Consider the following 16,583-nt stretch of genomic DNA (forward strand, 5'->3'; position numbering starts at 1 on the left):
GGGTGCAGATAAAAGGGGCCCGAAGAAAGGCAAGGTGTTGTTTGGCCAGGACTTTGGGGTTGTGTGCACTTGACATTTGTAAATAGTTTGTAAAATAAACGTGTGGTGGTGTTTTCAACATGTCTGCCTGTCTGTGTCCAGGCCATTTCCACAGTGGGTAATGCCAATCGAAGATAATCTATTGAGAAGAATAGTGTCACAAATAGTGTCAAAGGTTGCACTGAGATCAAGGAGGATGAGAATAGTAATTAAGCCAGAATCAGCTTCCATAAGGAGGTCATTAGTAATTTTTATAAGTGCCGTTTCTGTACTGTGGAGGGGATGAAAACCAGACTGGAACTGTTCATACAGATTATTTTGAGATAAATGAGAGTGAAGTTGAATGCCCACTATTTTTTCAAGAATTTTGGAAATGAATGGTAGATTAGAAATAGGATGAAAATTACTGAAATTAGTCGGATCGGCACCAGGTTTTTTCAGTATTGGGGTTATTGCAGCAGTTTTAAAAGATGAAGGACCAGTACCAGTAGTGAGAGAAGAATGGATTATAGCAGAGATAAAGGGGACCGGAGAGGAGAGGCAGGCTTTGACCAGAACTGTAGGGAGGGGGTCCAGTTGACAGGTGGATGGCTTAGACTTACGGACAAGATCTGAGATTTCAGAGAAAGTAGGAAGCTGAAAAGAGGAAAATGAGTGAGTTGGTGGGTGAAATTCAAATGAAGTGCTGGAGGAATCTGTACAGAGAGACTGATAAATCTTCTGGATTTTTTCATTAAAAAAAGGACATAAAGGAATTGCAAAATTCAGTTGAGTAAAGGTGAGTAGGTAAAGAATCCGAGGGTTGTGTGATATTGTTAAGTAGTGAAAACAATGACTTGATGTTACCTTCGTTGGAAGAAATAATGAGAGTATAATAGTTAGATTTAGTTTGGGCAATACAGTCATTATAATAAAGTATATGGTTTTTGTACATCTCTTTGTGAACAAAGAGTCCAGTTGTTCAAGTTGCTGGCCTTTGGCTTTCGAAACCCGAAGTTTAGGTGTGAACCAGGGAGCAGAAAAGGAGAAAGAAACAGATCTAGTTGTTAATGGAGCGACAGAGTTAAGAATACCATTAAGTCCAGTGTTATAGTGTGAGACCAGTTCTTCAGGAGTGGATACATTATAAATGTCCATAAGGGAATCAATAATAGAGGAAAGAGAGTCTAAGTTAATATTCTTCATATTACAGAAAGACATGAGACGGGAAAGCTTAGTGTTGGAAAGTGCAAGATTAACATTGAATGAAATAAGAAAATGATCAGTTATAGGGAGTTCATCTGCAGTACAAATCAAGCGGAGTAAATCCAGAACAGCAAATCAAGTCCAAGATATGTCCTTTGGAATGAGTGGGAACATTAGTATGCTGCTGGAATCCAAAACTCTCAAGGCAGGATGTAAAGTCTCTAGTAATAGTGGCATTAATATTATCCATATGTATATTAAAATCCCCCAGAAGTATTATGTTTGATGAAACAGTAGATAAGTGTGTAAGGAAAACAGCAAAGTCATTCAGAAAGTCATAATTTGGTTTAGGGGGCCATTAAACAGTTGTAATAATAGTAGGAATAGGTTTATTTAATTGACACACAAGAGATTCAAAAGAACTGAAGGCAGGGACAGACAACGGGAAGACTTTCCATTTCTCACGATACGTTAACGCGAGACTCCCACCACGGCCAGAGCCATGGGGTTGAGAGATATAAACAAACCCCGGGGGAATGGATTCGTTAAGTTGGGAAAAGTCATGAGGTTGTTGCCATATTTCGGTTAGACAAAAAAAGTCAAACTTATGATCAGTGAGGAAATAGTGGGTGAGAGACCCCTACCTCGTGAGTGAGCGGATGTTCAGCAGACCGAAGTTGACAACGGCGTTATCGCATTTAGCAACAGTGTTAGCTGACCGGGCTAGGCTGGCTATCACACTGTGATCAGCAACTCTGCCTAAATTATGTGGAGGACGTCGAGAACTGGACCAGATGGAGTTTATTATTTTCGAATGGTCAGCCTGGATTCTCCGGCAGGACCCGCGGTGGATGTATGTCCGACGGGGAGGAATACGATGTCTGAGTGGAGATACAGGCCAGTCAGCAGAGGCTCGGACAGGTGAAAGCGGAGACGGAGTAGCTCAGTAGCTGAGTACTGAAGCAGGCCTGTCACAGGTAGGATAGCGAGAGACAGGAGGGACCAAACAAACACGAACCAAATAAATTTCCTACCGATGCACATGTTAAATGAAGACGCAAACAACTCAGATGTCTGGAGAACAAAGGCAGGTAAGTTTCAAAGCGGGGATACTGTAGGCCTAAAAATAGTCCATACACAGCCAAATCGAGCTTGAAATCAGTCTAGCTTTAAATGATTGAATAAATCTGCCCAAAATTAAAATGAAAACAGCTGCTTAGTCCATTAGATTGTAAGTTAATCATAAAAAAAGTTAAAAAAGATAAAAAGTTTAAAAGTTACCAGGAATCAGCGGCGACCAGTCATGCCAGCGTTCGCTCAACCGAAAGTCACAACTTCCATAAGCTAGTCTCACGCATCATAAGGCAAGGCCTCATATGGAATTACCAAGGAAAGACTAAAAAAGGTCGGCCAAGAAACACCTGGTGGCAGCACCTAGAAGCAGATGCCAAGAGGATGGGCCACACTTGGGGATGATTGGAGAGACTGGCCAAGACAGAGATGTCTGGAGAGCCGGCACCACAAGAGTGGCAAATACGTGGTAATATTACCGAGTAAAAATACTTCTGTATATTCACATGTATCCTTATTGTCATCTATTTCTGGAATTTGCTTCTTATATAACAGAGTAGCAAAGAATGTTGATTCTTGGAGGACCAACCTGGATGAAACATATATTATTGCTCTCCGTTATGAGCAGAGTTAATGGGGTGGCCAATGTTACTGAAATTAATCTGAAATAAAAGGTATTCTTCAGAACAAAAGATTTTTAAGGCATTTCATGTAAATAGGTGTCACGCATTTGTGTGTCACACAGTCACCTTCTGGGCTTGTCAAGTAAGCATTACCACCCCAGAACACCAGGGGGTGCAATCGTTAACTGTTCTGTCTCTTTTTCCACCCATAGTGCAGAGAAGATGTCCATTAAAGACAAATGACCCACCCTTTCAACCCACAATCTACAGTATAAAAGCAGGAAGGCATGTCATTCGGGAGATGAGCCACCTGCACTATGGAGCTCCAACCCTAAAGCCTGAGCACTCTCCAGAGTCTTTAACCTACAGCCTAAGGCTGCATTTTGTTTATATTTTCTTATTGTGCCATTGTGAACTTGTTAATTTAAGCAAATTTGATTTCGAGTAAACGGGATGGCCCAGTTGGCACCCTAACATTTCATCTTGACTCCCGTCTTACCCTCGACCAACAACATTACATTATAATAATGAAAATGATAATTAAATCCATCACAGCTCTCTTTGTTCATGTCTAACCTTAAAACAACACAGAAACATTCTGTGTGACTTCCGTTACAGATGAGTTTGTTTCAGACTTAGCTCGAGAGCAGTTACTTCAACTTGTACAGTGTACTTTGTACACAACACTCTTATTTTTCATGTGTATGAAACAAGCTATTATTGACAAACAGATCATCAGTAGTCAGTACAAGCGGAACAATGACCTGAGCAAATCTGTATCACACGTCACACGGACTCCTCTGACAAAATATTTTAAAATAAAAATGTCTATCTGATTAATTAAGATTAAAACATTAAAAATGCACCAACTTTCAAAACACTTAACCCAATCCCTGAACACATGTGTCACACATACATTTTCTAACTTCCATCCATCCATCCATCCATCCTCTTCCGCTTATCCGAGATCGAGTCACGAGGGGCAGCAGCTTGAGCAGGGATGCCCAGACTTCCTTCTCCTCGGCCACCTCTTCTTACTCTTCCGGAGGAATCCCGAGGCGTTCCCAGGCTAGCTGGGAGACATAGTCTTCCCCGGGGCCTCCTCCCAGTTAGATGTACCCAGAACACCTCACCAGGGAGGCGTCCTGGAGACATCCTGATCAGATGCCCGAGCCACCTCATCTGACTCCTCTCGATGCTCTACTCTGAGCCCCTCCTGGATGACTGAGCTTCTCACCCTATCTTTAAGGGAAAGCCCAGACACCCTGCAAAGGAAACTCATTTCACCCGCTTGTATTCGCCATCTCGTTCTTTCGGACACTACCCATATAGCTCATGACCATAGGTAAGGGTAGGAACGTAGATTGACTGGTAAATTGAGAACTTTGCCTTACGGCTCAGCTCCTTTTTCACCATGGTAGACTGATGCAGACGCCGCACCGATCCACCTGTCAATCTCACACTCCATTCTTCCCTCACTTGTGAACAAGACCCCGAGATACTTGAACTCCCCCACTTGGGGCAGGATCTCGCTCCCAACCCTGAGAGGGCACTCCCTTTTCTGGCTGAGGACCATGGTCTCGGATTTGGAGGTGTTGATTCCCATCCCAACCGATTCACAATCAGCTACGAACCGATCCAGATTTTCTAACTTGTTTAAAAAAATAACAGCGCTTATTCTCCCACAATCACAATAAGAAGACAAAAAAAAACTTTAAAAAAGCATTTTCTGTCATTCAAATATTAACATACTTGTATGCTTTTTTATTATTTTGAAGTTTTAAATGTGCTGATGAAAGATTTACTTCATATTTTACTTTTATGTATATTTGATTTAGAATGTGATGTAAATATTTAGCAGCGAGGTTGTTAGTTTAAAAAATTCAGTAATGTTTTATGGTTTGTCTGTGTCCATAAAATGTCAAACTACACTAATGTTCTCCTGCCATCCTGTCATTTTCTGAAGGTGATTTTTTTCCATTAGGGGGTCATGGGGTCCTGAGATTGTACTGACAGGACTGGATATTAGGCAGAAAGAAACCTGGAGAGGACTCCATACCATCCCATTATACTCAAATGTATTTCTTAAAATAAGACTAATTTTAAGTCACCAACTCAACTAACATACTTTTAAGGATGAAAACAGATTACCCAGAGAAAATGAACATGGATAAGAAAAGTAGAGGTGAATGTGACCAACCTCACAGGAATGAAAAAAGAGATTGCTTAATATGTGTTTGGTTTCTCCTAGACAACAATATGACCAGAAATAAATAAAATGGAGAAATGTTAATTTGTCTCATACTTCTCAGATTTTTTCTCTTGAGACAAAATACCCCGGCAAGTGTCTGCTCATACGTTTGAGCTGAGATCTCTGCAAAATCACACAAAGGGCTTAGATTTCCGAAGTAGTGTCTTGACATTTTGTTTTCTTTGCAATTTGAAAATATTTGCATTGCATGCGAAGTAACATATGATGAAATGTGTGGACTCTTGCTTGTGGTAATAAAACACTTTACTGTGATTACAAAACTGAATAATACTATATGTCATTGTGATTTATATTGAGGTTGTGGGTTCAAATCCCACTACTGACACCACATGGTCATGAGTAAGTCACTTCATCTGCCTGTACTCCAATGGAAAAAATAACAGACATGTAACCAATCGTATTTTGGATGTTTTACATCTCCTCAGGTAAAGGTATCAGTCACATAATAAATAAAGTATAAAGTCTTGAATGAGATTAAAACAAGACTAGAAAGAGATCTTGCATAACATTTCCAAACCAAATTCTCAATTTTGACTCCTTTTACCTCATGTCTCCTTCTTGTCTAAAGCTATTTCTTCTAAGGAACTTTAGGAGAAACATCTTGTGTTATTTTGAAAGGTTTTGGACATCAGGAAATCTCCCCACATGTTTGTTATTGTACTTCATTGTCTCTAGCCATACAGTATGTTAAAATTATTTTCATTACGTACAGTATTTGTTTTACTGCAATGCATGGAAGCCTCCAATTAAGTAGCTGTTGCTGTTCCATGGGCTCCAGTTGGTAGTCATGTTTCATGGAAAGCACGTCATGTGACGCCAGCACCGCATGCTCATTGACATCTGAGATTGGTGTTGGTTTGACTTTACTAGGTGATTTCTGTTTTAATAATTATAGCACACATTTCTTGCCTGTTTTCCTTTATATTTTTATTTTGACATTGTTAACTTTAAAAACCTGTCCAGCTCTTGAATTTTTGTTTTTGGCCAAGTTATTTGTGTAGCCGGAAAGTTTGCGTTAAAAAAAGCAAGTGGGCATTGCCTATGCTGTAATCCAAATGAACCACTAGCCTTCTGTTTTATCATTTGAGGTGTCACACACGTGCACATGGGAGTCACCCAAAATGACCAAAAGAAAGTAATTCCACGCCAGGCCAGGGGGTGGCGGAGTGCACTAAACCTTCCTCTTTTATCTCTGTAGACCAGACACGGGAAATTCTGCCTCTGTCCGAAGATGTCAATTCCGGTTCCAGCTCTGACGATGTCACTTCCCCTGATCTGCCTTTAAAACTTGATATCTTTCCTCAGTTGATCAATTGTTTTGGACTCTTTATTCACTTGTGCTTAAAACTTTGCCTTTTGCAGCCAGGTTCAAGTATACGGATGGCTGCCCTAAACCTTTTTTGTGTGTTGAGGCTATTCATTTCACAAAGGTCTTATAGTGACCCCATTTTCCCCTTTTGTAATCTTTATTATGTAGACCTTAATAAAATGTCACACACGTGCACTTAGAAAGCAGTCAACAAGCCCTGAGGTGAGTGAAACATCGCCAGATGATTGGTTGATTTATGGTACTTACGCTTCTCTCTCTTTTTCATCAGACCAAAGACGACAATCCATTTTACTCACCCGCTCCACTTCTGGATTTCCAAGATGGACGCCTAACATCACTTCCACAGAATGACAGTTCCGGTCCCCCGATGACGACACCATTTCCATCTCCTGAAGATGATGTCACTTCTGGTCACACTTTGATGATGTCAATTCCGACTCCCGAAGATGACGTCACTTCCTGTCACTCATTGATGATGTCACTTCCGTCACCTCCATAACATTGACACTTCCAGTCTCCAAATGATGATGTCATTTCCGTCCATCCGTTCTGATGTTACCTCCTGCCACATCATTTCCTTCAGCCATTTTTCTGTATATAACTACTACTGTCAACTACTTTCTTGAAGTATTTTGATCATTTTTTCATTCATTTTCATTGCTTTTGTCCACTGGCAATATACGGGCTTATTCCCAAACTCTCTTTTTGTTGTGACGAGTTTGTCATTTCATGACAATGTCTACAGACCCAACAACTTACCATTCTGTGATCAGATACTTTAACACTTCCTCCCCACTTCCCTTCCACCTCTGTAATCTCAGGTAATTGAACAGAGTAAAGAAACAGGCAGGAGTTAAGTTACACATTTGATTATGCTATTATTGATAAAAACCAGAAATATTAAGGAAGAAGAATACAAAGTGAGTAAGTACAAACCAAACCCTTACAGCCTAAGCAGAATGGCATCATGCATCCATAGACGACTTTCAGCTTATGTTCAGTGTAGCTTGCTTTTCTATCACATGGTCTTTGAAACAAGCCATATTCCTGTCCCATTATGGCTGCCAAAATAGAGTTGTTGTTGTGGTGTGAAATTTTGTATATAAGTTGATAAATATTTTGTATGTCTTTATTTGTAACATAGACAAAACAATGCAATATTAGTGTTATAGTGTTATATCATTGATAAGAACAGCAATGGTTTGATGTAATCCCCCTTAGGATAGAGTCTTTGTAATTTTATGACAGGGGCGAGGGAAATGCCGAAAACAAGTCTGGCAAGTGATTCTCCATAGGACTTTCTCAGTCAACCCCAACAGGAATGCCAAATTACCTATCTGGCAAGCATCAGCTCAACAAAAGTTATTATGGCAGGTGTGAAACCATTGTGTTGCACCAGAATTCTATTGGTCTAAAATTGCCTGTTTGGTTTTAAATCAGAAGCAATTAAGTACCACAATGCCCTATTGGCTGTAGGGTATGGAGAGAGAATCTATAAATTTGCATGCTTTACCTCTCCCTCTGCCTCTTACACGATCTGATGAAGGAGCATCACACTCACCATGAACTGAAAAGGACAACACAATGAAGAGCACAGCTCGACACCTATATTGAGACAGGCATGCATGTTCTGAAGAATGTGGAAGAGCGGGTCCGTGGCTTCAAAAGAATGGCCATTTTTAAATCCAGTTAGCCGTGTCAGTCACCGTGGACGCAATTGCACGAGTGTGAGGAGTTAGTGAGGTAGTTGGAGTAAATTTCACCTGCATGCACAGGTGGGGTCATTCTCAATTGCTTCATCGGGTTTCTGCCGTGTGTGATTAAGCTGCCCCTACCACTGAGCCATATAAGTACGGGCCAGCTCAGGGGGATCAGGAGGAAAAGAGGAAATAAGGAAAAAAAGAAAGAAAGATAAGGAGTCTTGGGAGGACAGTATGAGCTGGGGCGCCACAAAGGAGCGTCGGCTGTGGCGCTCTAGGGGCTAGTTCACCCCACTAAATATTTGGGTGAAGTGTGGTGAGCAAGGCAGTTGACCTCCTTAGGCAGGGGAGGGTTAGGTAAACATCAAAACACTGCTGTTCTCATCAATGATCCCCTCCTGAAACACTGTCTAATATTACATTTGCTTTGTCTAACTTACAAATAAACACATACAACATATTTATCAATTTATATGCTACAAATCAGTCCAGAACACCTTCCAATCTGACATTTCAAAGGAACTTTTTTTCCCTGCCTTTTTCCTCCTTGACAGGACATCACCCACATCTCAAAGTCAAGCATGTTATGTTAATGGGTGTGAGTGTAGTTCAGCCTTTTAGAAGTACATTTATGCTATTATCTGGTAACAGGAATCCTTATGAATGCACGCCCAATGAGCTGGTCAACATGAAACATTACACTGGATTAAGTAAGCTTTTCAAGGGGGTTGCTAGATGGTAGTTTACTGCACATTATTTATTAGTTTTATATATTTTTTTGGCTTCTGATAATCCTAAATTGGAAGAGAAGAGATGGATGCTTTTTAATTTAATTGAGCTCAGGATTAATTTCTCTCTATTTAATCTAACACATTTAATTAACAAGTAAGTTAATTTTATGTTAATGTGCTGTAATCAAGCCAACATCTTCGTCCTTTATTTAATTTTACTTTGATTTACTAGGATGTTAAAGATATAATGTCATGCATATGTTAACAAAATTGAATTTGCTCTGTTTTACTGTGCGTTTAACCTAATTTGTAATTTATGTATGTAAATGATGTAATTTGCACTATAGCTGTAAACCTGTTATGGTGCTTTGAGTCTGCATTCAGTGAAAAATGCAATACTATACAAAAATAAACTGGTAACACTTTAGCAAAGGTGCTGCAAAAATGCATCTATTACTCCTTTATTCTTATGTAACAAGACCTTAACAGAGGCTTCTTTTGGCATTCATAACACCTAAAAAATATCAGTAAATAGGTGATTAATGTCTGTGCATTATGGCATCTTTACATGATGGTAAAATGACTTGAAACATTAAAAATGGCTTTGTTAAGTGCTGGAGCATTAACCAATAAGACATTTTATTAGTGATAGGAAAATTGAATTTATTGCACTAAGTGAAATGTGGCTTAGCTCTGATGGTGCGGCTCTTTTAATCTAATCTGCGCCTCCGAATTACAGCTTTGCTCATGCAGATCGCCAAGGTAAGAAAAGCAGTAGTTTAGCAAACATTTACTCGAGCTGGTTAAAGTGGCTTTGTCGGCTTTGGCAAATTCAAGTCCTTTGAGTATCTCGCCGTTGTTATTCACAGAGTTTCTCAGTTTCTAGTATTATCCGTGTATAGACCTCCTAAATACAATGCGTCTTTCTTTGAGGAATTCTCAGACTTGATGTCAATTGTAATTACAAACTATGACACGTTCCTAATAGTCGGTGACTTTAACTTTCATATCGACCTGAAAGTAAAAGAATTCATGAACCTCCTGGACTCTTTTGATTTGAGCCTGCACATTAGTCAGCCTACACACAAAGCAGGTCATACGTTAGACTTAGTAATTACCAAAAAACTAAAAGTTGATGTGAAGCAAACCATTGTTATTGGTCTATCAGAAAATTTTCTCTTACTATTTAATATAGAAATAATGATAGAAAATATTCACAAGAAGCATATTGCTAAAAAAACGCTTCTTTGATTCATCAGCAGCTTCAAAATTTACAAACATTCTAAGCAACCAGTCCGTTTGTAGTGCTTAGTACAATAGTGAGAATAATGTAAATAGTAAGGTGGAAAATTTTAATACTAAGGTGAGAACTGCTACTGTCACACCTGAAAAGATAGTTAAAAAAATCTTCTAGCACTGTTAGACCCTGGAAGACCCAAAGAGTGTCTGATCTAAAGAGAACATGCCATAGAGCTGAGCGTAAATGAAGAAAAACTAAACTAACTATCCACTATGAGATATCCATCCATTTTCCAACCCGTTGAATCCAAACACAGGGATCTGCTGGAGGCAATCCCAGGGCGCGAGACAGGAACTAATCCCAGGCAGGGAGCCAACCCACCGAAGGCCACACACACCCATAGACCAAGCACACATTAGGGACAATTTAGAATCACCAATCCACATGTCTTTAGACTGTGGCAGGAAACCAGAGTACCTGGAGGAAACCCACATGGAGAACATGCAAACTCCACACAGGGAGGACCCGGGAAGCGAACCCAGGTCCCCTAACTGCAAGGCAGCAGCCCATGCTCTGTATATTCAATTAATTATCACTATTATTCATGGTGGCTCCAAAATCCATACTAACCCCTTTCTCTTCTTTTTCCAGTTTTCAGTGGTGACAATCTGTGCTACCACCACCTAATCAAAGCACCGTGATGTCCTTACATCGATGGATTAAAGGCCAGAAGTTCACATGACCATCATCATCAAATTCTTCCATATGAACCCTGAATACGATGAGGACTGATTGAGGTCATTTATGTTAGGTTGAGTGCCTAGAGGGGGCTGAGTAGCTTCGTGGCCTTGGAACCCCTTATTTATTTTTTCTGTCCTCCTTGGCCATCGGACCTTACTTTTATTCTATGTTAATTAGTATTCCCTAATTTTTATTATTTATTCTGTCTTTTTTCTCTTTCTTCATCATGTAAAGCACTTTGAGCTACATTGTTTGTATGAAAATGTGCTATTGTAAGAAAGGTGCTATATAGCGCCTGACCCGACACCAATTCACACGGAAGGCATGGGTAAAATAAATAAACTGTTTATTTTTCTTCAGCTGGAGGGCACGTCTTCCCTGTAATCCTTCCAGCCACAAAATAGTCCCAAGCACTAAACACAAGTAACACCAAGCACTCTCTTCTTTCTTCCACCACCACCACCACCACTCCTCCTCAGCAAGCTTTGTCCTCCTTCCTCCCAACTCTGGACCGCTGAGTGGTGGTCGCTGACTCCCTTTTATTGGGCACCCGGATGTGCTCCAGGTGCTTGATAGGCGACATCTGCCTGCCCTTCTAGGTAAGCCAAAAGCAGTACCCAAAAGGGGCCAGCATCTCCGGCTGCAACACTACCCTGGCGGCGCCTGTGGAACCTCATAGAGCTTCACAGAACCGTAACCCCCATGCAGCCCTGGGAGAGTCAGAGGCACCGCTGCAACCCAGAGAGGATGCCATCTAGTGTCCAGGTGGAGATACTGGGCTTCCCACCCTTGTTCCATTTGTAGATGTGTTGAAGGGGCATCCCGGCCAGCCATGGACCCCGGCCATCTGTCACACTATATAAATAAATGTTGTTGTTGTTCTTTGTAAACAAGTAGTGTTGCTGTTTCAAGAAACACCTCAACAAGAATGGTCTGCATGGTCGAGTTGCAAGACGAAAAGTCTTTACTGTGACAATGCCACAAAACAGTCCACTTACAATATCTTACACAGCAAGAAGACATGCCTCAAAACTTCTGGAACAAACCTTTGGACTGATGAGACCAAAATTAAACTTTATGGTCTCAACCATAAATGCTATGTTTGGAGAGGATGCAACAAAGACCATGACAAAAAGTAAATGGATCTCTGATGCTCTGGGTGTGTGTGACCTACAGCGGCACATATAACTTTGAGAAAATTCATAGCAAGATAAATGCAGTATGTCACCAGAAAATATTGGAGGACAACTTGCATTCCTCAGTCCAGAAGCTGCACATGAAATGCAATTGGATCATCCAGCATGACAATAATCCAAAACATAAGGCCAAGCAGACCATTCAATGGCTACAAAAGAGAAAAGTGAAGGTGCTGGAGTGGCCATCACAGTCCCCTGACCTCCTTTTCATTGAGCCACTTTGGGGTGATTGCAATTGTGCACTTCATGCAAGACAACCCAAGAATTTACAGGACCTGGAGGCTTTTCACCAAGAAGAATGGGCAGCCCTACCTCCTGTGAAAATCAAGGGCCTCATCCACAAGTAAAGTCGCAAAAGACTGCATGCCATCACTGATGCTAAAGTGAGCAATAAACAGGATTGAGAACTAAGGATATGCAAACTTTTGAACAGGGACCATCTCATTATAATTGTGATGCCTTATAATTTAACTTGAATTTCATTAAAGTAAAATGAAAGATCTTTTGTCTGATCAGTCATCTTTTCTTTAAAATTTGGCACATATCTTATGAATTCTACCAGGATATGTAAACTTTTGAGCGCAACTGTATATTATGAGAATTCAAACAAAACAATAAAAAGCTGATACCCAAGATGTTCTGAAATAGTTGAAGCAGCTTAACAAGCAGGTAGACCTGAGGGAATTCAAACAAATCGAGGAAACTGCTCGCTTGAAAATCCTCAAGTGGGTTTTAAATGCTGAATAAAAGAGACATTTAAATCCACATTAAATTGTATATATTGACATCTCTTTCAATCTCTCTCGACTTGGTCTCTTAGCTGTCTCTGTAGTCCATCGTTAAAAGAGTGAATAAACCAAAATGTTGCCCTTGATCTCCCGGGTGGAAGTAAAATGGTTTTGCCTGCAGGGTGTCCCAGTTCCTCATCTTGCTCTGTTTATCAAAGCGCTGCAGAATAACCTTGCTAACCTTCGCTCATCTTCTCAGTAACTGACTAACAAGCTTTGCTCTCTTCTTTGGGTTTTTGATTTTTTTTAACTGTCTCCAGGTTAATCGGTTCTATTGCTGCTTGTCTGTATACATTCTTTAAAGAAAAAGGGCCAGTCCACAGTTGGATGTTACATAACTAATTGAGTTAAATTTTCAGCAAATTCATGCACCTGCAGGGTAATACTGAGAAATGACTTTAAGAATCCGGAAGGAAATGTTACTTCACATGGGTTCGTCTAGTTCACTTAAATGTATGCTTCATCGTAAGTTAAATAAACTTGCTTAACAAGTTGTCAGTTATTGTTCCTCATGAGGCATTTGTAGATGACAAATTACACATAGTAATAGTATTGACATGAAACATTAATCAGAGCAAACTGAAAGAAAGGCCATGATTTCAAGAGAAACAAGAACTATCAACATTAATGTTCCTCCATCCATCCATCCATCCTCTTCCGCTTATCCGAGGTCGGGTCACGGGGGCAGCAGCTTAAGCAGAGAGGCCCAGACTTCCCTCTCCCCGGCCACTTCTTCCAGCTCTTCCGGGAGAATCCCAAGGCATTCCCAGGCCAGCCGGGAGACATAGTCCCTCCAGCGTGTCCTGGGTCTTCCCCGGGGCCTCCTCCCGGTTGGACGTGCCCGGAACACCTCACTAGGGAGGCGTCCAGGAGGCATCCTGATAAGATGCCCGAGCCACCTCATCTGACTCCTCTCGATGCGGATATCCTTATGATATTAATAATAGTAACAGTGAACATGGTGATAGCAGCTCAGGACCAAGCCTTGAATACTTGTTATAACCATTAAGACATCAAACTAGAGATGAGCATTAAACATACAGGCTGTGCAATGCTGCAGAGAAACGTATCAATCCAGTAGTAACCCCAACAGAGATGTGAAACGGTTCCATAGCCACCCTCATTGGTTATTCTGTAAAGAACTTGACTGATCAATGGTACAAGCAAACCTGGACATGGTTGTCGAGTCGGAAAAGGCTACAATGTTCTATGATAACATAGCAGTGCTTATTGACTGTAAATGCTGTAAGATGATACCAAAAACAATAGAAAATGTAAACATTGTTCTCAAAAATACTGAAAACCTTAAAGTACAGAGACATGAAGGTCAAAGTTCATAGGATTCGGGGGATTGTCTGCTGTTTTTGTAGTATAAAATTAGGCTCACAGGGAGAGGTCCAGGCAATGTTAGTTCATCTTAAGACAAAAGACAGCTTATCTAAGGGCACAACACATTTTAATCTTCTCCAACAAATGTTTATTTATTGATTCATTTATTGTTTTTAACATAATGAAACGACTATAATCTGGTTTTTTAATAACTGTCATTCAGAAAACCAGTGCACACAACTGAGATCTGATCTGTGGCACTGAGAGCATGAAGCCATCTTATTAATCAACTGGACCAATCTCATTAACAATAAAGGTAACAATTTTAATACCTACAAAATCTTATAGGACCAACTTTCTATTTTAAGAATCCTGTCTTTATTTATGTAATGAAGGTGAACTCTAGTACAGGATCCTAATCCCCATCACCCCATCTCAAGCTTTAGCCACCTCACAGTGGCTTGTGGACAGTTTTATTTCCATCGAAATCAAAGCAGCCTGCAGTTGCCTCCTGCTGAGAGTTTCATAACTGACGTTACTCACGCATCACAGCTTGTTTTGTTCTCTCGAATCCTACCCTAAGGCCCCAGACACACATTTAATGAACTGCCAATCCCACCAGCAAACACATACTTTTTTTAACTCATTTTTTTCCGCAATCGTCTTCAAATCATTTTATTTGTTCTACCAGCATTATTTCAATGCCAGTCCTGATTGTGAGTTTTTCTTTTCACGCTCACACCTCTGCCAGCGCATCCTGCTGCTCTGGTAAGGTGCTTGACTGCTCCACACTTCCTTTCTTGCTACCATCTTATATTAATTTTTCTTCCAGTGCTTCAACATTGTAATAAAAAGTTACCTGTATATGTTGAATTTTTTTTTAAACTTTTTTATTGAAGTATTAAGTAGTATGTAAGCATGGTCTTTCTAATGCCCTTCTGTATTAAATAAACCAAGACAAATTGAATACCTTAAAATTCTTTTTTGGTGTCAGAAGTGGGATACCACTTCAAATGCCAATACCTTGACATTCTATTATGTTAAAGCTCACGTAATAAAGTAATAATGGAGTACACACACATCTATACTACAACATATCTTTGATGTTCCAAGGAAGATGTACAAAACCATTTGGTTCTACATCAGCTTTTCATAGATAAATGTATATTAATAGTGATAATAGATTAATACTAGGGGGCTTTCCGCCCTGCTTGCTTTGTTTGCCAACCCCCTTTTTTGTTTTTCCAGATACACACTTTTAAGATTTTTTTTCTGTAAAAACAATATTTTAAATCTTTCAAGTCCCAAAGTGCTGAATCTTTTTAATGAGGCCAGTGAGACGTGTGTTTAATGACTTTGTACCATAATTCAGGATAGGTTTCTCTGTTTGGAATTTCAGCACAGACAAAAAGATCTTCATCATCAGCAGTTAATCATTTTTTTTGGCAAAGTAACAAATAAATGCATGTGAGGTAAACTCTGTTTTTGAAATTCTCTGACTTACAATATTTACATGCTTCTGACATATAACCTATGTCCATATATTCAATCTCTATTCGCCTTTTCGTTATTTCTCGGAGTAATAATTTCTCTTTCTTTGCGCTAATGCGATGTTTACTTTCTTTTTTTGACACTGTCGTTTTTTTCTGCTTTCATATTCTGTATCTTGCTCCGCATGTGTTTCGCACCTACGTTTTTTTTGAGTCTTTTGAATTCCAGTTATTATCTCTAACCTGCTCTACATGTGATTGGCCCCCTTGTTTTTAAACCTTTTTATGATGTTTTACTTTGTTTTCTACTCTTTGTCTTCTGTTTCTGACCTCGCTTTTTTTCTGCTTTTGTTTCAATGACACCTGTTCCATGGTGATTATTTTCCCTTTTTCGAGTAATAATTTCCATTTGTTTGCGCTCCTACGATCTTTACTTCCTTTTTTAATACTTTCTAATTTTCCTTCTGTCATATTCTTTAACTTTCTCTACATGTGTATTGTGCCAACTATTTATTTTTTTTGAGCCTTTCGAATTCCACAGCTTTCATAATCTCTAACCTGCTCTGCATGTGTATAGAGCCAATGCCTGGATTGGACATGCTTTTTTTTCAATTCCACTTTTTCCGGGCTGATAATTACTTTTCTTATTTTCTGAATTTGCACCTAGATTATTCTTTTTCTTTTTCATCTCCCAATACTTTTGTGTCTCTTTTCTTTGCGCTGCGTTCTTCTTTGCTTTGTCGTCTATGTTTCATTTATAACGTATTGTCCTTATATGTTTTATATGCACTGAGAGCCCTGGATCTGTGTGTGCTCAAAGCCAAAATACAACTGAGTGTGTTTGCTAG

This window comes from Polypterus senegalus, chromosome 10 (genome assembly GCF_016835505.1).
Source record: "Polypterus senegalus isolate Bchr_013 chromosome 10, ASM1683550v1, whole genome shotgun sequence".
Lineage (NCBI taxonomy): Eukaryota > Metazoa > Chordata > Cladistia > Polypteriformes > Polypteridae > Polypterus > Polypterus senegalus.